A 22243-nucleotide genomic window follows, 5' to 3' on the forward strand; every position below is an offset into this window, starting at 1 on the left:
CTTCCACCAGCGTTGTCTCCGCTCCATCCTCAACATCCATTGGAGCGCTTACATCCCTAACGTCGAAGTACTCGAGATGGCAGAGGTCGACAGCATCGAGTCCACGCTGCTGAAGATCCAGCTGCGCTGGATGGGTCACGTCTCCAGAATGGAGGACCATCGCCTTCCCAAGATCGTGTTATATGGTGAGCTCTCCACTGGCCACCGTGACAGAGGTGCACCAAAGAAAAGGTACAAGGACTGCCTAAAGAAATCTCTTGGTGCCTGCCACATTGACCACCGCCAGTGGGCTGATAACGCCTCAAACCATGCATCTTGGCGCCTCACAGTTTGGCGGGCAGCAACCTCCTTTGAAGAAGACTGCAGAGCCCACCTCACTGACAAAAGGCAAAGGAGGAAAAACCCAACACCCAACCCCAACCAACCAATTTTCCCCTGCAACCGCTGCAATCGGACTTGTCAGCCACAAACGAGCCTGCAGCTGACGTGGACTTTTTACCCCCTCCATAAATCTTCGTCCGCGAAGCCAAGCCAAAGAATCATTTAAATTATGAGGGGATTTGATGACGGGTTTTAATTAAATTTTAGAGGGTTCTGATATGGGTTTATTTAAATTTTAGTGGGTTTGATAATGGATTTTATTTAAATATTAGGGGGTTTAATAATGGATTTTATTTAAATATTAGGGGGTTAATGATGGGTTTCAAATAAATTTTAGCAGGATTTGATGAGCGGTTTCAATTACATTATTGGGGGATTTGATGAGAGGTTTTAATTAAAATTTAGGGGGATTTGATGAGGGGATTTAAATAAATTTTACGGGTTTTGATAATGGGTTATATTTAAATTTTAAGGGGTTTTGATGATGGTTTTTTTAAAATTTCAGGGGATTTGGATGAGGGATTTTAATTAAATTTTACAGGGTTTGGATGATGGATTTCAATTAAATTTTAAGGGGTTTTGATGAGAGGTTTTAATTAAATTTTAAGTGGATTTGTTGACGAGTTTTAATTAAATTGTAGGATTTTTGATGATGGGTTTTATTTAAATTTTGAAGGTTTTGATGATGTGTTTGATTTAAATTTAGAGGGTTTTGGAGAGGGGTTTTATTTAAATTTAGGGATTTTGATGAATGGTTTTAATTAAATTTAGTGCCTTTTGATGAGGGACTTTAATTAAATTTTAGGGGGATTTAAATAAATTTTAGGGGGTTTTGATGAGGGTTTATTTCAATTTAGGGGGGTTTTGATGAGGGTTTTAATTAAATTTTGGGGGTTTTATGAGTGTTTTATTTAAATTTTAGGGGGTTTGGATGAGGGGATTTATTTAAACATTAGAGAGTTTTGATGATTAGTTTTAATTAAATTTCAGTGGGTTTTGTTGATGGGTTTTATTTAAATTTTAGGTGTTTTTGATGATAGGTTTTACTTAAATATTTGGGGTTTTTGATGATTTGTTTTATTTAAATTTTAGGGGGGTTTGATTATGGGTTTTAATTAAATTTTAGGGGGTTTTGTGATGGGTCTTATTTAAATTTTGAGGGGTTTGATGGTGTGTGTTATTTAAATTAGGGGGTTTAGATGGGGCTGATTTTAATTAAATTTTCATGGGTTTTAATGATAGGTTTTTTTTAAATTTTATGGTATTTTGATGATGTGTTTTATTTAAATTTCAGGGGGTATTGATGAGGTTTTTAAATTAAAATTGATGGCGTTTTGATGACGGCTTTAATTAAAATTTAGGAAGTTTTGATGATTGGTTTTATTTAAATTTTAGGGGTTTTAATGATGGGTTTCAAATAAATTTTAGGAGGATTTGTTGAGGGGTTTTATTTAAATTTTAGGGGGTTTTGATGATGGGTTTTATTTAAGTTTTAGGCAGTTTTGATCATGGGTTTTATTTAAATTTTAGGGGATATGATAATGGATTTTATTTAAATATTAGGGGGTTTAACAATGGATTTTATTTAAATATTAGGGGGTTAATGATGGGTTTCAAATACATTTTAGCAAGATTTGATGAGGGGTTTCAATTGAATTATTGGGGGATTTGATGAGGGGTTTTAATTAAATTTTGGGGGTTTTATGAGTGTTTTATTTAAATTTTAGGGGGTTTTGATGAGGGAGCTTAATTAAATTGTAGGTGTTTTTTGATGAGTGCTTTTAATTAAATTGTAGGGCATTTTGTTGAGGCGTTTTAATTAAATTTTAAGGTGTTTTAATTAAGTTGTAGGGAGTTTTAATGATGCATATTATTTAAATTTTAGGGGGTTTGATGATAGGTTACATTTAAATTTTAGGGGGTTCTGATGATGGATTTTATTTAAATTTTATGGGGTTTTGATGATGGGGTTTAATTAAATGTTAGGGGGTTTTGATGATGGGTTTTATTTAAATTTTTGGGGGTTTTGATTATGGGTTTTAATTAAATTTTGGGGGGTTTTATGATGGGTCTTATTTAAAGTTTGAGGGTTTGATGGTGTGTGTTATTTAAATTAGGGGGTTTAGATGGGGCTGATTTTAGTTAAATTTTAGTGGGTTTTAATGGTAGGTTTTTAAAATTTTTTTATGGTGGCTGTTTTGATGATGTGTTTTATTTAAATTTCAGGGGGTATTGATGAGGTGTTTTAATTAAATTTGATGACATTTTGATGACGGCTTTAATTAAAATGTAGGAAGTTTTGATGATTGGTTTTATTTAAATTTTAGGGGGTTTAATGATGGGTTTCAAATAAATTTTAGGAGGATTTGTTGAGGGGTTTTATTTAAATTTTAGGCAATTTTGATGATGGGTTTTATTTAAATTTTAGGGGGTATGATAATGGATTTTATTTAAATATTAGGGGGTTTAACAATCGATTTTATTTAAATATTAGGGGGTAATGATGGGTTTCAAATAAATTTTAGCAGGATTTGATGAGGGGTTTCAATTGAATTATTGGGGGATTTGATGAGAGGTTTTAATTAAATTTTAGGAGGATTTGTTGAGGGGTTATATTTAAATTTTAGGGAGTTTTGATGATAGCTTTTATTTCAATTATAGAAGGTTTTGATGATGGTTTTTTTTAATTTTAGGGGATTTGGATGAGGGGTTTTAATTAAATTTTAGGGGGTTTGGATGATGGATTTCAATTAAATTTTAAGGGGTTTTGATGAGAGGTTTTAAATAAAATTTAGGAGGTATTGATGAGGGTTTTATTTCCATTTAGGGGGTTTTGATGAGGGGTTTTAATTAAAATTTCTGGTGATTTGACGAGGGTATTATATAAATTTTAGGTGTTTTTGATGAGGGGGCTTAAGTAAATTGTGGGGGTTTTTGATGAGGGCTTTTAATTAAATTGTAGGACATTTTGATGAGGTGTTTTAATTAAATTTTAAGGTGTTTTATTTAAGTTGTAGGGAGTTTTGATGATGCATTTTATTTAAATTTTAGTGGGTTTGATGATGTGTTATATTTAAATTTTAGGTGGTTTTGATGATGGGTTTTATGTAAATTTTAGGGAGTTTTGATGAGGCGTTTTACTTAAATTTTAAGCGGTTTTTTAAAGTAGTTTTAATTCAATTGTAGGGGGTTTTAAATAAATTTTAGGGGGTTTGATGAAGGGTTTTATTTAAATTTTAAGATGTTTGATGGAGGGTTATATTGAAATTTTAGGGGGTTTGATGAAGCGTTTTATTTAAATTTTAAGATGTTTGATGGAGGGTTATATTGAAATTTTAGGGGCTTTTGATGAGGGGTTTCATTTAAATTATGAGGGGATTTGATGATGGGTTTTAATTATATATTAGAGGGTTCTGTTATGGGTTTATTTAAATTTTAGTGGGTTTGGTAATGGATTTTATTTAAATATTAGGGGGTTTAATAATGGATTTTATTTAAATATTAGGGGGTTAATGATGGGTTTCAAATAAATTTTAGCAGGATTTTATGAGCGGTTTCAATTACATTATTGGGGGATTTGATGAGAGGTTTTAATTAAAATTTAGGCGGATTTGATGAGGGAATTTAAACAAATTTTCCGGTTTTTGATAATGGGTTATATTTAAATTTTAGGGGGTTTTGATGATGGTTTTTTTAAAATTTCAGGGGATTTGGATGAGGGGTTTTAATTAAATTTTAGAGGGTTTGGATGATGGATTTCAATTAAATTTTAAGGGGTTTTGATGAGAGGTTTTAATTACATTTTAGGGGGTTTTTAGGATGGTTTTTAATTAAATTTTAAGAGATTTGATGATTGGTTTTAATTAAATATTAGGTGATTTTGATGACGGGTTTTTAAATTTAGAGGCTTTGATATTGGTTTTTAATTAAATTTGAAGTAGTTTGATGATTGGTTTTAATTAAATTTTAGGAGCTGTGATGATGGGTTTTATTTAAAATTTAGGGGATTTTGATGATGGGTTTTATTTAAATTTTAATGTGTATTTAAGATGGAATTTGTTTAAATTTAAATATGTTTGATGTTGGGTTTTCTTGAAATTTTAGGCAGTTTTGAGTGATTTCATTTAAATTTTAGGGGCTTTGATGAGCAGTTTTATTTTAATTTTTGGGTGTATTGATGAGCAGTTTTAATAACATTTTAGCTGGTTTGATGATTGGTTTTAATTAAATTTTATGTGATTTTGATGATGGGTTTTATTTAAATTTTAGGGGCTTTGATTATGGGTTTTATTTAAAATTTATGGGATTTGATGATCGGGGTTTAATTAAATTTTAATGTGTAATTATGATGGGATTTGTTTAAATTTTAATGTGTTTGATGTCGGGTTTTCTTGAAATTTTAGGGTGTTTTGAGCAATTTCATTTAAATTTTAGGTGGTTTGATGATGGGTTTTATTTAAAATTTGGGGAATTCATGATGGGTTTCATTTAAATTTCAGTGGCTTTGATGATGGGTTTTATTTAAATTTTAGTGGCTTTGATGATGCGTTTCATTTAAATTTTAGGGGATTTGATGATGGGTTGTATTTAAATTTTAATGTGTATTTATGTTGGGATTTGTTTAAATTGTAATATGTTTGATGTTGGGTTTTCTTGAAATTTCAGGGGGTTTTGAGCGATTTCATTTAAATTTTAGGGGCTTTGATGCGCGGTATTATTTAAATTTTTGAGTGTATTGATGAGCTGTTTTAATAACATTTTAGATGGTTTCATCATTGGTTTTAATTAAATTTTAGGTGATTTTGATGATGGGTATTATTTAAATATTAAGGGGTTTGATAATTTGTTTTATTTAAATTTTAGGGTTTATTGATGAGTGGTTTTAATTATATTTTAGCGGTTTTGATGATGGTTTTAATTAAATTTTAAGTGGTTTGATGATTGGTATTAATTAAATTTTAGGTGATTTTGATGATGGTTTTTAAAAAAATTTTAGTGCTTGGATGATGCGTTTTATCTACACTATAGGGCTTTGATGATTCGTTTTATCTAAATTTTAGTGGCTTTGATGATGGGTTTTATTTAAATTTTAGTGGCTTTGATTATGAGTTTTATTTAAAATTGAGGGGATTTGATGTGCGGTTTTATTTCATTTTTAGGGGGTATTGATGAGTGGTTTTAATTACATTTTAGGGGTTTTGATGATGGTTTTTAATTAAATTTTAAGAGATTTGATGATTGGTTTTAATTAAATTTTAGGTGATTTTGATGATGGGTTTTTAACTTTTAGGGGCTTTGATGATGGGTTTAATTTAAATTTTTGGGGCTTTGATGATGCATTTTATCTAAAATTTGGGGTTTTTTTAATAAGAGGTTTTAATTACATTTTAGGGGGTTTTTATGATGGATTTTAATTAAATTTTAAGAGATTTGATGATTGGTTTTAATTAAATATTAGGTGATTTTGATGACGGGTTTTTAAATTTAGAGGCTTTGATATTGGTTTTTAATTAAATTTGAAGTAGTTTGATGATTGGTTTTAATTAAATTTTAGGAGCTGTGATTATGGGTTTTATTTAAAATTTAGGGGATTTTGATGATGGGTTTTATTTAAATTTTAATGCGTATTTAAGATGGAATTTATTTAAATTTAAATATGTTTGATGTTGGGTTTTCTTGAAATTTTAGGCAGTTTTGAGTGATTTCATTTAAATTTTAGGGGCTTTGATGAGCGGTTTTATTTTAATTTTTGGGTGTATTGATGAGCAGTTTTAATAACATTTTAGCTGGTTTGATAATTGGTTTTAATTAAATTTTATGTGATTTTGATGATGGGTTTTATTTAAATTTTAGGGGCTTTGATTATGGGTTTTATTTAAAATTTATGGGATTTGATGATTGGGTTTTAATTAAATTTTAGGGGATTTGATGATGGGTTGTATTTAAATTTTAATGTGTATTTATGTTGGGATTTGTTTAAATTGTAATATGTTTGATGTTGGGTTTTCTTGAAATTTCAGGGGGTTTTGAGCGATTTCATTTAAATTTTATGGGCTTTGATGAGCGGTTTTATTTAAATTTTTGAGTGTATTGATGAGCTGTTTTAATAACATTTTAGATGGTTTCATCATTGGTTTTAATTAAATTTTAGGTGATTTTGATGATGGGTATTATTTAAATATTAAGGGGGTTTGATAATTTGTTTTATTTAAATTTTAGGGTTTATTGATGAGTGGTTTTAATTATATTTTAGTGGTTTTGATGATGGTTTTAATTAAATTTTAAGTGGTTTGATGATTGGTATTAATTAAATTTTAGGTGATTTTGATGATGGTTTTTAAAAAAATTTTAGGGGCTTTGGTGATGGGTTTCATTTAAATTTTAGTGCTTGGATGATGCGTTTTATCTACACTATAGGGCTTTGATGATTCGTTTTATCTAAATTTTAGTGGCTTTGATGATGGGTTTTATTTAAATTTTAGTGGCTTTGATTATGAGTTTTATTTAAAATTGAGGGGATTTGATGTGCGGTTTTATTTCATTTTTAGGGGGTATTGATGAGTGGTTTTAATTACATTTTAGGGGTTTTGATGATGGTTTTTAATTAAATTTTAAGAGATTTGATGATTGGTTTTAATTAAATTTTAGGTGATTTTGATGATGGGTTTTTAACTTTTAGGGGCTTTGATGATGGGTTTTATTTAAATTTGAGGGGATTTGATGATGGGTTTTATTTAAATAATAAGGGATTTGATAATTGGTTTTATTTAAATTTTAGGAGGTATTGATGAGCGGTTTTAATTAGAGTATAGTTGGTTTTGATGGGCTTTAATTACATTTTAGGGGATATGATGATGGGTTTCCTTGAAATTTTAGGGGTTTTTGATGATGGTTTTTTTTAATTTTAGAGGGTTTGATGATGTGTTTTATTCAAATTTTAGGGGCTTTGATGATGGGTTTTAAATAAATTTTAGGGGTTTAGACAATGGTTTTATTTCAATTTAAGGGGTTTTGATGAGGGGGCTTAATTAAATTGTAGGGGTTTTTTGATGAGGGCTTTTAATTACATTGTAGGGTGTTTTGATGAGGCAGTTTAATTAAAATTTAAGGAGTTTCATGTTGGGTTACATATAAATTTTCAGGGCTTTTGATGATGGGTTTTATTTAAATTTTACGGGCTCTGATGATGGGTTTTATTCAAATTTTAGGGGGTATTGATGATCGGTTTTAATTACATTTTAGTAGGTTTTGATGGGCTTTAATTGCATTTTATGGGACCATGATGGGTTTTATTTCAATTTTAAGGGCTTTGATGATGGGTTTTATTCAAATTTTAGGGGCTTTGATGATGGGTTTTATTTAATTTTTAGGGGCTTTGATGATGGGTTTTATTCAAATTTTAACGACGTTGATGATGCGTTTAATTTAAATTTTAGGGGGTATTGATGAGCGGTTTTAATTTCATTTTAGGGGTTTTTTATGATGGTTTATAATTAAATTTTAAGAGATTTGGTGATTGGTTTTAATTAAATTTTTGGGGATTTTGATGATGGTTTTTTTTTTAATTTTAGAGGCTTTGATGATGGTTTTTAATTATATTTTATGTGGTTTGATGATTGGTTTTAATTAAATTTTAGGTTTTTTTGATGATGGGTTTATTTTAAATTTTAGGGGCTTTGTTGATGGGTTTTAATTAAATTTTAGGGGCTTTGATGATGGGTTTTATTTAAATTTTAGTGGCTTTGATGATGCATTACATTTAAATTTTAGTGGCTATGATTGAGTTTTATTTAAAACTTAGGGTATTTGATGATGGGTTTTATTTAAATTTTAGTGGCTTTGATGATGCATTTCATTTAAATTTTAGGGGATTTGATGATGCGTTTTATTTAAATTTAAATGTGTATTTATGTTGGGATTTGTTTAAATTTTAATATGTTTGATGTTGGGTTTTCTTGAAATTTTAGGGGGTTTTGAGCGATTTCATTTAAATTTTAGGGGCTTTGATGAGCAGTTTTATTTAAAATTTTGGGTGTATTGATGAGCTGTTTTAATAACATTTTAGCTGGTTTCATCATTGGTTTTAATTAAATTTTAGGTGATTTTGATGATGGGTTTTATTTAAATTTTAGGGGCTTTGATGATTGGTTTTATTTAATTTTTAGGGGCTTTGATGATGGGTTTTATTCAAGTTTTAACGACGTTGATGATGGGTTTAATTTAAATTTTAGGGGCTTTGATGATGCGTTTAATCTAAATTTTAGGGGGTATTGATGAGCAGTTTTAATTACATTTTAGGGGGTTTTTAAGATGGTTTTTAATAAAATTTTAAGAGATTTGATGATTGGTTTTAATTAAATTTTAGGTGATTTTGATGATGGGTTTATTTTAAATTTTAGAGCTTTGATGATGGGTTTTATTTAAATTTTAGGGGCTTTGATGATTGGTTTTAATTAAATTTTTGGTTTTTTTGATGATGGGTTTTATTTAAATTTTATGGGCTTTGATGATGGGTTTTATTTAATTTTTAGGGGCTTTGATGATGGGTTTTATTCAAATTTTAATGACGTTGATGATCGGTTTAATTTAAATTTTAGGGGGTATTGTTGAGTGGTTTTAATTACATTTTAGGGGGTTTTTATGATGGTTTTTAATTAAATTTTAAGAGATTTGATGATTGGTTTAAATTAAATTTTAGGTGATTTTGATGATGGGTTTATTTTAAATTTTAGGGTTTTTAATGATGGGTTTTATTTAAATTTTAGAGGCTTTGATGATGCGTTTCATTTAAATTTTAGTGGCTATGATTATGAGTTTTATTTAAAATTTAGGGGATTTGATGAGTGGTTTTAGTTTATTTTTAGGGGGTATTGATGAGTGGTTTTAATTACATTTTTGGGGTTTTGATGTTGGTTTTTAATTAAATTTTAAGAGATTTGATGATTGGTTTTAATTAAATTTTAGGTGATTTTGATGATGGGTTTTTAAATTTTAGGGGATATGATGATGGGTTTTATTTAAATAATAAGGGGTGTGATAATTGGTGTCATTTAAATTTTAGGGGGTATGGATGTGCTGTTTTAATTACATTTTAGTAATTCAAATTTTATTCAAATTTTAGGGGCTTTGATGATGGGTTTAATTTAAATTTTTGGGGCTTTGATGATGCATTTTATCTAAAATTTGGGGTTTTTTTAATAAGAGGTTTTAATTACATTTTAGGGGGTTTTTATGATGGATTTTAATTAAATTTTAAGAGATTTGATGATTGGTTTTAATTAAATATTAGGTGATTTTGATGACGGGTTTTTAAATTTAGAGGCTTTGATATTGGATTTTAATTAAATTTGAAGTAGTTTGATGATTGGTTTTAATTAAATTTTAGGAGCTGTGATTATGGGTTTTATTTAAAATTTAGGGGATTTTGATGATGGGTTTTATTTAAATTTTAATGCGTATTTAAGATGGAATTTGTTTAAATTTAAATCTGTTTGATGTTGGGTTTTCTTGAAATTTTAGGCAGTTTTGAGTGATTTCATTTAAATTTTAGGGGCTTTGATGAGCGGTTTTATTTTAATTTTTGGGTGTATTGATGAGCAGTTTTAATAACATTTTAGCTGGTTTGATAATTGGTTTTAATTAAATTTTATGTGATTTTGATGATGGGTTTTATTTAAATTTTATGGGCTTTGATTATGGGTTTTATTTAAAATTTATGGGATTTGATGATTGGGTTTTAATTAAATTTTAATGTGTAATTATGATGGGATTTGTTTAAATTTTAATGTGTTTGATGTCGGGTTTTCTTGAAATTTTAGGGTGTTTTGAGCAATTTCATTTAAATTTTAGGTGGTTTGATGATGGGTTTTATTTAAAATTTGGGGAATTCATGATGGGTTTCATTTAAATTTCAGTGGCTTTGATGATGGGTTTTATTTAAATTTTAGTGGCTTTGATGATGCGTTTCATTTAAATTTTAGGGGATTTGATGATGGGTTGTATTTAAATTTTAATGTGTATTTATGTTGGGATTTGTTTAAATTGTAATATGTTTGATGTTGGGTTTTCTTGAAATTTCAGGGGGTTTTGAGCGATTTCATTTAAATTTTAGGGGCTTTGATGAGCGGTTTTATTTAAATTTTTGAGTGTATTGATGAGCTGTTTTAATAACATTTTAGATGGTTTCATCATTGGTTTTAATTAAATTTTAGGTGATTTTGATGATGGGTATTATTTAAATATTAAGGGGGTTTGATAATTTGTTTTATTTAAATTTTAGGGTTTATTGATGAGTGGTTTTAATTATATTTTAGCGGTTTTGATGATGGTTTTAATTAAATTTTAAGTGGTTTGATGATTGGTATTAATTAAATTTTAGGTGATTTTGATGATGGTTTTTTAAAAAATTTTAGGGGCTTTGGTGATGGGTTTCATTTAAATTTTAGTGCTTGGATGATGCGTTTTATCTACACTATAGGGCTTTGATGATTCGTTTTATCTAAATTTTAGTGGCTTTGATGATGGGTTTTATTTAAATTTTAGTGGCTTTGATTATGAGTTTTATTTAAAATTGAGGGGATTTGATGTGCGGTTTTATTTCATTTTTAGGGGGTATTGATGAGTGGTTTTAATTACATTTTAGGGGTTTTGATGATGGTTTTTAATTAAATTTTAAGAGATTTGATGATTGGTTTTAATTAAATTTTAGGTGATTTTGATGATGGGTTTTTAACTTTTAGGGGCTTTGATGATGGGTTTTATTTAAATTTGAGGGGATTTGATGATGGGTTTTATTTAAATAATAAGGGATTTGATAATTGGTTTTATTTAAATTTTAGGAGGGATTGATGAGCGGTTTTAATTAGAGTGTAGTTGGTTTTGATGGGCTTTAATTACATTTTAGGGGATATGATGATGGGTTTCCTTGAAATTTTAGGGGTTTTTGATGATGGTTTTTTTTAATTTTAGAGGGTTTGATGATGTGTTTTATTCAAATTTAAGGGGCTTTGATGATGGGTTTTAAATAAATTTTAGGGGTTTAGACAATGGTTTTATTTCAATTTAAGGGGTTTTGATGAGGGGGCTTAATTAAATTGTAGGGGTTTTTTGATGAGGGCTTTTAATTACATTGTAGGGTGTTTTGATGAGGCAGTTTAATTAAAATTTAAGGAGTTTCATGTTGGGTTACATATAAATTTTCAGGGCTTTTGATGATGGGTTTTATTTAAATTTAGGGTGTTTTGATGAGGGCTTTTATATAAATTTTAGGTGGTTTGGCTGGGGTTTTATTTAAATTTTAGACGATTTGGTTGAGGGGTTTTATGTAAATTTTAGGGGGTTTTGATGATGGGGTTTAATTAAATTTTAGCAAGTTTGTGATGGGTTTTATTTAAATTTAGAGGGTTTTGATGATGGGTTTAATTAAATTTTATGGGATTTGATGAGGGGTTTAAAATAAATATTAGGAGGATTTTATGAGGGGTTTCAATTACATGTTAGGGGTTTTAATTAGGTGTTTTAATTAAATTTTAAGGGGTTTTGATGTGGGGTTTTAATTAAATTTTAGCTGGATTTAATGAGGGGATTTAAATAAATTATAGAGGGTTTGAATGAGATTTTTATTTAAATTTTAGGGTGTTTTGATGAGGGGATTTATTTAAATTTTAGGGATTTCTGATAGGTTTCACTTAAACATTTGGGGTTTTGATAATTAGTTTTAATTAAATTGTAGGGCATTTGAATTACATTTTATGGGATTTTGATTGGTTGTATTTGAATTTTAGGTTTTTGATGATGGGATTTGTTTAAATTTTAATCTGTTTGATGTGTTTTGAAATTTTAAGTGGTTTTGAGCGATTTCATTTAAATTTTAGGTGGTTTGATGATGGGTTTTATTTAAATTGTAGGGGCTTTGATGATGGGTTTTATTTAAATTTTAGGGTCTTTGATGATGGGTTTTGTTTAAATATTAAGGGCTTTGATCATTGGTTTTATTTAAATTTTAGGGGGTGTTGATGAGTGGTTTTAATTACATTTTAGTTGGTTTTGAGGAGCGGTTTTAATTACATTTTAGGGATTTTGATGATGGTTTGTTAATTAAAATTTAAGTGGTTTGATGATTGGTTTTAATTAAATTTAAGGTGATTTTGATGATGGGTTTTATTTAAATTTTACGGGCTCTGATGATGGGTTTTATTCAAATTTTAGGGGGTATTGATGAGCGGTTTTAATTACATTTTAGTAGGTTTTGATGGGCTTTAATTGCATTTTATGGGACCATGATGGGTTTTATTTCAATTTTAAGGGCTTTGATGATGGGTTTTATTCAAATTTTAGGGGCTTTGATGATGGGTTTTATTTAATTTTTAGGGGCTTTGATGATGGGTTTTATTCAAATTTTAACGACGTTGATGATGGGTTTAATTTAAATTTTAGGGGCTTTAATGATGCGTTTAATTTAAATTTTAGGGGGTATTGATGAGCGGTTTCAATTTCATTTTAGGGGTTTTTTATGATGGTTTATAATTAAATTTTAAGAGATTTGGTGATTGGTTTTAATTAAATTTTAGGGGATTTTGATGATGGTTTTTTTTTAATTTTAGAGGCTTTGATGATGGTTTTTAATTAAATTTTATGTGGTTTGATGATTGGTTTTAATTAAATTTTAGGTTTTTTTGATGATGGGTTTATTTTAAATTTTAGGGGCTTTGATGATGGGTTTTATTTAAATTTTAGTGGCTTTGATGATGCGTTACATTTAAATTTTAGTGGCTATGATTGAGTTTTATTTAAAACTTAGGGTATTTGATGATGGGTTTTATTTAAATTTTAGTGGCTTTGATGATGCATTTCATTTAAATTTTAGGGGATTTGATGATGGGTTTTATTTAAATTTAAATGTGTATTTATGTTGGAATTTGTTTAAATTTTAATATGTTTGATGTTGGGTTTTCTTGAAATTTTAGGGGGTTTTGAGCGATTTCATTTAAATTTTAGGGGCTTTGATGAGCAGTTTTATTTAAAATTTTGGGTGTATTGATGAGCTGTTTTAATAACATTTTAGCTGGTTTCATCATTGGTTTTAATTAAATTTTAGGTGATTTTGATGATGGGTTTTATTTAAATTTTAGGGGCTTTGATGATTGGTTTTATTTAATTTTTAGGGGCTTTGATGATGGGTTTTATTCAAGTTTTAACAACGTTGATGATGGGTGTAATTTAAATTTTAGGGGCTTTGATGATGCGTTTAATCTAAATTTTAGGGGGTATTGATGAGCAGTTTTAATTACATTTTAGGGGGTTTTTAAGATGGTTTTTAATAAAATTTTAAGAGATTTGATGATTGGTTTTAATTAAATTTTAGGTGATTTTGATGATGGGTTTATTTTAAATTTTAGAGCTTTGATGATGGGTTTTATTTAAATTTTAGGGGCTTTGATGATTGGTTTTAATTAAATTTTTGGTTTTTTTGATGATGGGTTTTATTTAAATTTTATGGGCTTTGATGATGGGTTTTATTTAATTTTTAGGGGCTTTGATGATGGGTTTTATTCAAATTTTAATGACGTTGATGATCGGTTTAATTTAAATTTTAGGGGCTTTGATGATGCGCTTAATCTAAATTTTAGGGGGTATTGTTGAGTGGTTTTAATTACATTTTAGGGGGTTTTTATGATGGTTTTTAATTAAATTTTAAGAGATTTGATGATTGGTTTAAATTAAATTTTAGGTGATTTTGATGATGGGTTTATTTTAAATTTTAGGGTTTTTAATGATGGGTTTTATTTAAATTTTAGGGGCTTTGATGATGCGTTTCATTTAAATTTTAGTGGCTATGATTATGAGTTTTATTTAAAATTTAGGGGATTTGATGATTGGTTTTAGTTTATTTTTAGGGGGTATTGATGAGTGGTTTTAATTACATTTTTGGGGTTTTGATGTTGGTTTTTAATTAAATTTTAAGAGATTTGATGATTGGTTTTAATTAAATTTTAGGTGATTTTGATGATGGGTTTTTAAATTTTAGGGGATATGATGATGGGTTTTATTTAAATAATAAGGGGTGTGATAATTGGTGTCATTTAAATTTTAGGGGGAATGGATGTGCTGTTTTAATTACATTTTAGTAATTCAAATTTTATTGAAATTTTAGGGGCTTTGATGATGGGTTTAATTTAAATTTTTGGGGCTTTGATGATGCATTTTATCTAAAATTTGGGGTTTTTTTAATAAGAGGTTTTAATTACATTTTAAGGGGTTTTTATGATGGATTTTAATTAAATTTTAAGAGATTTGATGATTGGTTTTAATTAAATATTAGGTGATTTTGATGACGGGTTTTTAAATTTAGAGGCTTTGATATTGGTTTTTAATTAAATTTGAAGTAGTTTGAAGTTTGGTTTTAATTAAATTTTAGGGGATTTTGATGATGGTTTTTATTCAAATTTTAACGACGTTGATGATGGGTTTAATTTAAATTTTAGGGGCTTTAATGATGTGTTTAATTTAAATTTTAGGTGGTATTGATGAGCGGTTTTAATTTCATTTTAGGGGTTTTTTATGATGGTTTATAATTAAATTTTAAGAGATTTGGTGATTGGTTTTAATTAAATTTTAGGGGATTTTGATGATGGTTTTTTTTTAATTTTAGAGGCTTTGATGATGGTTTTTAATTAAATTTTATCTGGTTTGATGATTGGTTTTAATTAAATTTTAGGTTTTTTTGATGATGGGTTTATTTTAAATTTTAGGGGCTTTGTTGATGGGTTTTAATTAAATTTTAGGGGCTTTGATGATGGGTTTTATTTAAATTTTAGTGGCTTTGATGATGCGTTACATTTAAATTTTAGTGGCTATGATTGAGTTTTATTTAAAACTTAGGGTATTTGATGATGGGTTTTATTTAAATTTTAGTGGCTTTGATGATGCATTTCATTTAAATTTTAGGGGATTTGATGATGGGTTTTATTTAAATTTAAATGTGTATTTATGTTGGGATTTGTTTAAATTTTAATATGTTTGATGCTGGGTTTTCTTGAAATTTTAGGGGGTTTTGAGCGATTTCATTTAAATTTTAGGGGCTTTGATGAGCAGTTTTATTTAAAATTTTGGGTGTATTGATGAGCTGTTTTAATAACATTTTAGCTGGTTTCATCATTGGTTTTAATTAAATTTTAGGTGATTTTGATGATGGGTTTTATTTAAATTTTAGGGGCTTTGATGATTGGTTTTATTTAATTTTTAGGGGCTTTGATGATGGGTTTTATTCAAGTTTTAACGTCGTTGATGATGGGTGTAATTTAAATTTTAGGGGCTTTGATGATGCGTTTAATCTAAATTTTAGGGGGTATTGATGAGCAGTTTTAATTACATTTTAGGGGGTTTTTAAGATGGTTTTTAATAAAATTTTAAGAGATTTGATGATTGGTTTTAATTAAATTTTAGGTGATTTTGATGATGGGTTTATTTTAAATTTTAGAGCTCTGATGATGGGTTTTATTTAAATTTTAGGGGCTTTGATGATTGGTTTTAATTAAATTTTTGGTTTTTTTGATGATGGGTTTTATTTAAATTTTATGGGCTTTGATGATGGGTTTTATTTAATTTTTAGGGGCTTTGATGATGGGTTTTATTCAAATTTTAATGACGTTGATGATGGGTTTAATTTAAATTTTAGGGGCTTTGATGATGCGCTTAATCTAAATTTTAGGGGGTATTGTTGAGTGGTTTTAATTACATTTTAGGGGGTTTTTATGATGGTTTTTAATTAAATTTTAAGAGATTTGATGATTGGTTTTAATTAAATATTAGGTGATTTTGATGACGGGTTTTTAAATTTAGAGGCTTTGATATTGGTTTTTAATTAAATTTGAAGTAGTTTGATGATTGGTTTTAATTAAATTTTAGGAGCTGTGATGATGGGTTTTATTTAAAATTTAGGGGATTTTGATGATGGGTTTTATTTAAATTTTAATGTGTATTTAAGATGGAATTTGTTTAAATTTAAATATGTTTGATGTGTTTTGAAATTTTAAGTGGTTTTGAGCGATTTCATTTAAATTTTAGGTGGTTTGATGATGGGTTTTATTTAAATTGTAGGGGCTTTGATGTTGGTTTTATTTAAATTTTAGGGTCTTTGATGATGGGTTTTGTTTAAATATTAAGGGCTTTGATCATTGGTTTTATTTAAATTTTAGGGGGTGTTGATGAGTGGTTTTAATTACATTTTAGTTGGTTTTGAGGAGCGGTTTTAATTACATTTTAGGGATTTTGATGATGGTTTGTTAATTAAATTTTAAGTGGTTTGATGATTGGTTTTAATTAAATTTAAGGTGATTTTGATGATGGGTTTTATTTAAATTTTACGGGCTCTGATGATGGGTTTTATTCAAATTTTAGGGGGTATTGATGATCGGTTTTAATTACATTTTAGTAGGTTTTGATGGGCTTTAATTGCATTTTATGGGACCATGATGGGTTTTATTTCAATTTTAAGGGCTTTGATGATGGGTTTTATTCAAATTTTAGGGGCTTTGATGATGGGTTTTATTTAATTTTTAGGGGCTTTGATGATGGGTTTTATTCAAATTTTAACGACGTTGATGATGGGTTTAATTTAAATTTTAGGGGCTTTAATGATGCGTTTAATTTAAATTTTAGGGGGTATTGATGAGCGGTTTTAATTTCATTTTAGTGGTTTTTTATGATGGTTTATAATTAAATTTTAAGAGATTTGGTGATTGGTTTTAATTAAATTTTAGGGGATTTTGATGATGGTTTTTTATTAATTTTAGAGGCTTTGATGATGGTTTTTAATTAAATTTTATGTGGTTTGATGATTGGTTTTAATTAAATTTTAGGTTTTTTTGATGATGGGTTTATTTTAAATTTTAGGGGCTTTGTTGATGGGTTTTAATTAAATTTTAGGGGCTTTGATGATGGGTTTTATTTAAATTTTAGTGGCTTTGATGATGCGTTACATTTAAATTTTAGTGGCTATGATTGAGTTTTATTTAAAACTTAGGGTATTTGATGATGGGTTTTATTTAAATTTTAGTGGCTTTGATGATGCATTTCATTTAAATTTTAGGGGATTTGATGATGGGTTTTATTTAAATTTAAATGTGTATTTATGTTGGGATTTGTTTAAATTTTAATATGTTTGATGTTGGGTTTTCTTGAAATTTTAGGGGGTTTTGAGCGATTTAATTTAAATTTTAGGGGCTTTGATGAGCAGTTTTATTTAAAATTTTGGGTGTATTGATGAGCTGTTTTAATAACATTTTAGCTGGTTTCATCATTGGTTTTAATTAAATTTTAGGTGATTTTGATGATGGGTTTTATTTAAATTTTAGGGGCTTTGATGATTGGTTTTATTTAATTTTTAGGGGCTTTGATGATGGGTTTTATTCAAGTTTTAACGACGTTGATGATGGGTGTAATTTAAATTTTAGGGGCTTTGATGATGCGTTTAATCTAAATTTTAGGGGGTATTGATGAGCAGTTTTAATTACATTTTAGGGGGTTTTTAAGATGGTTTTTAATAAAATTTTAAGAGATTTGATGATTGGTTTTAATTAAATTTTAGGTGATTTTGATGATGGGTTTATTTTAAATTTTAGAGCTTTGATGATGGGTTTTATTTAAATTTTAGGGGCTTTGATGATTGGTTTTAATTAAATTTTTGGTTTTTTTGATGATGGGTTTTATTTAAATTTTATGGGCTTTGATGATGGGTTTTATTTAATTTTTAGGGGCTTTGATGATGGGTTTTATTCAAATTTTAATGACGTTGATGATGGGTTTAATTTAAATTTTAGGGGCTTTGATGATGCGCTTAATCTAAATTTTAGGGGGTATTGTTGAGTGGTTTTAATTACATTTTAGGGGGTTTTTATGATGGTTTTTAATTAAATTTTAAGAGATTTGATGATTGGTTTAAATTAAATTTTAGGTGATTTTGATGATGGGTTTATTTTAAATTTTAGGGTTTTTAATGATGGGTTTTATTTAAATTTTAGGGGCTTTGATGATGCGTTTCATTTAAATTTTAGTGGCTATGATTATGAGTTTTATTTAAAATTTAGGGGATTTGATGAGTGGTTTTAGTTTATTTTTAGGGGGTATTGATGAGTGGTTTTAATTACATTTTTGGGGTTTTGATGTTGGTTTTTAATTAAATTTTAAAAGATTTGATGATTGGTTTTAATTAAATTTTAGGTGATTTTGATGATGGGTTTTTAAATTTTAGGGGATATGATGATGGGTTTTATTTAAATAATAAGGGGTGTGATAATTGGTGTCATTTAAATTTTAGGGGGTATGGATGTGCTGTTTTAATTACATTTTAGTAATTCAAATTTTATTCAAATTTTAGGGGCTTTGATGATGGGTTTAATTTAAATTTTTGGGGCTTTGATGATGCATTTTATCTAAAATTTGGGGTTTTTTTAATGAGAGGTTTTAATTACATTTTAGGGGGTTTTTATGATGGATTTTAATTAAATTTTAAGAGATTTGATGATTGGTTTTAATTAAATATTAGGTGATTTTGATGACGGGTTTTTAAATTTAGAGGCTTTGATATTGGTTTTTATTTAAATTTGAAGTAGTTTGATGATTGGTTTTAATTAAATTTTAGGAGCTGTGATGATGGGTTTTATTTAAAATTTAGGGGATTTTGATGATGTGTTTTATTTAAATTTTAATGTGTATTTAAGATGGAATTTGTTTAAATTTAAATATGTTTGATGTTGGGTTTTCTTGAAATTTTAGGCAGTTTTGAGTGATTTTATTTAAATTTTAGGGGCTTTGATGAGCGGTTTTATTTTAATTTTTGGGTGTATTGATGAGCAGTTTTAATAACATTTTATCTGGTTTGATGATTGGTTTTAATTAAATTTTATGTGATTTTGATGATGGGTTTTATTTAAATTTTAGGGGCTTTGATTATGGGTTTTATTTAAAATTTATGGGATTTGATGATCGGGTTTTAATTAAATTTTAATGTGTAATTATGATGGGATTTGTTTAAATTTTAATGTGTTTGATGTCGGGTTTTCTTGAAATTTTAGGGTGTTTTGAGCAATTTCATTTAAATTTTAGGTGGTTTGATGATGGGTTTTATTTAAAATTTGGGGAATTCATGATGGGTTTCATTTAAATTTCAGTGGCTTTGATGATGGGTTTTATTTAAATTTTAGTGGCTTTGATGATGCGTTTCATTTAAATTTTAGTGGATTTGATGATGGGTTGTATTTAAATTTTAATGTGTATTTATGTTGGGATTTGTTTAAATTGTAATATGTTTGATGTTGGGTTTTCTTGAAATTTCAGGGGGTTTTGAGCGATTTCATTTAAATTTTAGGGGCTTTGATGCGCGGTATTATTTAAATTTTTGAGTGTATTGATGAGCTGTTTTAATAACATTTTAGCTGGTTTCATCATTGGTTTTAATTAAATTTTAGGTGATTTTGATGATGGGTATTATTTAAATATTAAGGGGTTTGATAATTTGTTTTATTTAAATTTTACGGTTTATTGATGAGTGGTTTTAGTTATATTTTAGCGGTTTTGATGATGGTTTTAATTAAATTTTAAGTGGTTTGATGATTGGTATTAATTAAATTTTAGGTGATTTTGATGATGGTTTTTAAAAAAATTTTAGGGGCTTTGGTGATGGGTTTCATTTAAATTTTAGTGCTTTGATGATGCGTTTTATCTACACTATAGTGCTTTGATGATTCGTTTTATCTAAATTTTAGTGGCTTTGATGATGGGTTTTATTTAAATTTTAGTGGCTTTGATTATGAGTTTTATTTAAAATTGATGGGATTTGATGTGCGGTTTTATTTCATTTTTAGGGGGTATTGATGAGTGGTTTTAATTACATTTTAGGGGTTTTGATGATGGTTTTTAATTAAATTTTAAGAGATTTGATGATTGGTTTTAATTAAATTTTAGGTGATTTTGATGATGGGTTTTTAACTTTTAGGGGATTTGATGATGGGTTTTATTTAAATTTGAGGGGATTTGATGATGGGTTTTATTTAAATAATAAGGGATTTGATAATTGGTTTTATATAAATTTTAGGAGGTATTGATGAGCGGTTCTAATTACAGTATAGTTGGTTTTGATGGGCTTTAATTACATTTTAGGAGATTTGATGATGGGTTTCCTTGAAATTTTAGGGGTTTTTGATGATGGTTTTTTTTAATTTTAGAGGGTTTGATGATGTGTTTTATTCAAATTTTAGGGGCTTTGATGATGGGTTTTATTTAAATAATAAGGGATTTGATAATTGGTTTTATTTAAATTTTAGGAGGTATTGATGAGCGGTTTTAATTACAGTATAGTTGGTTTTGATGGGTTTTAATTACATTTTAGGGGATTTGATGATGGGTTTCCTTGAAATTTTAGGGGTTTTTGATGATGGTTTTTTTTAATTTTAGAGTGTTTGATGATGTGTTTTATTCAAATTTTAGGGGCTTTGATGATGGGTTTTAAATAAATTTTAGGGGTTTAGACAATGGTTTTATTTCAATTTAAGGGGTTTTGATGAGGGGGCTTAATTTAATTGTAGGGGTTTTTTGATGAGGGCTTTTAATTACATTGTAGGGTGTTTTGATGAGGCAGTTTAATTAAAATTTAAGGAGTTTCATGTTGGGTTACATATAAATTTTCAGGGCTTTTGATGATGGGTTTTATTTAAATTTAGGGTGTTTTGATGAGGGCTTTTATATAAATTTTAGGCGGTTTGGCTGGGGTTTTATTTAAATTTTAGACGATTTGGTTGAGGGGTTTTATGTAAATTTTAGGGGGTTTTGATGATGGGGTTTAATTAAATTTTAGCAAGTTTGTGATGGGTTTTATTTAAATTTAGAGGGTTTTGATGATGGGTTTAATTAAATTTTATGGGATTTGATGAGGGGTTTAAAATAAATATTAGGAGGATTTTATGAGGGATTTCAATTACATGTTAGGGGTTTTAATGAGGTGTTTTAATTAAATTTTAAGTGGTTTTGATGTGGGGTTTTAATTAAATTTTAGCTGGATTTGATGAGGGGATTTAAATAAATTATACAGGGTTTGAATGAGATTTTTATTTAAATTTTAGGGTGTTTTGATGAGGGGATTTATTTAAATTTTAGGGATTTCTGATAGGTTTTACTTAAACATTTGGGGTTTTGATAATTAGTTTTAATTAAATTGTAGGGTGTTTTAATTACATTTTAGGGGCTTTTGATTGTTTGTATTTGAATTTTAGGGTTTTGATGATGCGATTTGTTTAAATTTTAATCTGTTTGATGTGTTTTGAAATTTTAAGTGGTTTTGAGCGATTTCATTTAAATTTTAGGTGGTTTGATGATGGGTTTTATTTAAATTGTAGGGGCTTTGATGATGGGTTTTATTTAAATTTTAGGGTCTTTAATGATGGGTTTTGTTTAAATATTAAGGGCTTTGATCATTGGTTTTATTTAAATTTTAGGGGGTGTTGATGAGTGGTTTTAATTACATTTTAGTTGGTTTTGAGGAGCGGTTTTAATTACATTTTAGGGATTTTGATGATGGTTTCTTAATTAAATTTTAAGTGGTTTTATGATTGGTTTTAATTAAATTTTAGGTGATTTTGATGATGGGTTTTATTTAAATTTTACGGACTCTGATTTTGGGTTTTATTCAAATTTTAGGGGGTATTGATGAGCGGTTTTAATTACATTTTAGTAGGTTTTGATGGGCTTTAATTGCATTTTATGGGACCATGATGGGTTTTATTTAAATTTTAAGGGCTTTGATGATGGGTTTTATTCAAAATTTAGGGGCTTTGATGATGGGTTTTATTTAATTTTTAGGGGCTTTGAT

Source organism: Narcine bancroftii, chromosome 2 (assembly GCF_036971445.1).
Source record: "Narcine bancroftii isolate sNarBan1 chromosome 2, sNarBan1.hap1, whole genome shotgun sequence".
Lineage (NCBI taxonomy): Eukaryota > Metazoa > Chordata > Chondrichthyes > Torpediniformes > Narcinidae > Narcine > Narcine bancroftii.